This window comes from Fulmarus glacialis, unplaced genomic scaffold (assembly GCF_000690835.1).
Source record: "Fulmarus glacialis isolate BGI_N327 unplaced genomic scaffold, ASM69083v1 scaffold45897, whole genome shotgun sequence".
Taxonomy (NCBI): Eukaryota; Metazoa; Chordata; class Aves; order Procellariiformes; family Procellariidae; genus Fulmarus; species Fulmarus glacialis.
The window spans coordinates 31,891-34,004 of NW_009224709.1; positions in this window are offsets into that span (position 1 = coordinate 31,891).

Genomic DNA, 2,114 nt, shown 5'->3' on the forward strand with positions numbered 1-2,114 from the left:
CCTGAAGTTAACTTTTGTTATCTATAATCATGAAGCCTCCTTGGGGAGAAAAAAATGAGAAGACATTAATTCACTAAAACCATTTTATAATGCATTTTGAACAGTTTTATAAATAACCCAAAGCATTTTGTTTTCATGCAAACTGCTTTTGCACTTACTGATTAACAGGATCTTCATTTTATTAAAAAGCTTTGCCTATATAAATCACTGACATGACTCTCGTTAGTTTACAAAAATTTACATAAAGGTATGCAACGCAAACAATTACCAGAAACTTAGCAACGCTGCCAGAAAACTTGTACCAATATGCAAAGAATGCTATTGCTGTGAACTTAAACCCAGAGTAATCATTGCATGGATTTGACCTGGAGCCATTTAATTTAATGGTGACATTTCCATTTATTACATTAGGCTAAGATAAAGCCCAACATGCCAAAGGCAAACAGGCGATGTTAAGCAGCCAACACATGTTAAAGTTCTTTACTGAAATCAGAAGAGCCTTTTTGCTATATACTACTATTAACATGTATTTTTCTAATACTTTTTTTTATGTTAGCAATTATCTATCCAGCAGCCAGACAGCTGGCTGTCTCTGGGGCTTGTGTTGACACATGGAAGCACTGAGGAAAATGTGTCATTTCGACAAGGTCAGGCCAAGTCTGGACATTCCTGAGGGGGTGGCACTGACTGAGCCTTCTTATGCTCAGCGATGTGAACTACAACTAGCGGACACACCACGAGAGCAGAAAGGTGGGTTAGATCTTATTACTGCCTTTCCCACAGACACAGTTCATGGATCCCAGAGTCTAAATAAATCCAAAGAGATGAAGAAGATACACTCTCCCACAGAGTAACAGTCTGCCCATGAAATTTAATTCTGTCGTTCATGAAATACAATCCCTTAGGGATTTTTTTTCAGGAAAGTGAGGGGGAAGGAGAAAGCAAGATCTTGGGGACCTCGTTCTGGACCTTTCCTCTGGACCAAGCATGGCTTGTAGGTGATACTGCACTTTCGGAAAGTTTGTCAAAACTAGTATAAAATAGAATCATAGAATAGTTTGGGTTTGAAGGGGCCTTTAAGGATCATCTAATCCAACCCCCCTGCCATGCATAGGGACATCTTCAACTAGATCAGGTTGCTCAAAGCCCTGTCCAACCTGACCTTGAACACTTTCAATGAAGGGGCATCCACAACTTCTCTGGGCAGCCTGTTCCAGTCTCTCACCACCCTCATCGTAAAAAATTTCTTTGTTATGTCCAACCTAAATCTTCCCTCTTTCAGTTTAAAACTGTTGCCCTCTTGTCCTGTCACTACAGGCCCTGGTAATTACAGGCCCTGGTAATTACAGGCCCAAGTATCACAATGATGACTGCAACATGAATGCAAGAGACACTGTCCTCGATTAGCTGGAGGAAACAGCGGGCTCAGGACTGCAGAAGTACCCATGTGCTTGGTCTCAGCTGGCCTTTCCAACCACACAGGCTGCTGCTTCATGTCCAAACACTATGCACCTATGCATCCTTGGCCGTCTCTTCTTTTAGCTGTTATGGCAAACATAACTTACTCATCTTCTTCCAAGTCTCTCAGAGTCTACTCCTACTCTGTCTATTTTCTCTCTTTCAGATTCAAGAGGTCAGCCCCTGCCTCTGTAACTCCCTTGCTGCATTTTCAGAAGAGTGCTTTTGTGGTTTCTCCTGTGGTGTCTCTCCATACATGACAAGCTCTACCTGTGAGCTCCTTGCAAGCTTTACAAAGTTTTTTCAGTACTTTCTTTCGTATCTGTCAGTAAACTAAAACTCCTGATCATGATGACTGTGCTGTCAGTATGACCTTGTGTTTTCCTGCCTATACGCACCTATGTCATATCTCCTGTCTAATATTTAAAAACCAAGCCTGAACCATTGGTCTGTCTTTGTATACACCATAAAGCAACAGGGTTGAGGTCTTGGACTGATGCTCCCAGCTGGAGGAGCTGCCATTATGCAGTAACTGATTTTTTAAAATAAATAGAAATTATACAAAGGCACAAAATAAGGGACAACTTCTGACACTTTTATTTGTGCTGGATGGTCAGTCACAGCAACCTTAGTAGAATCATAGAATCATAGAATCA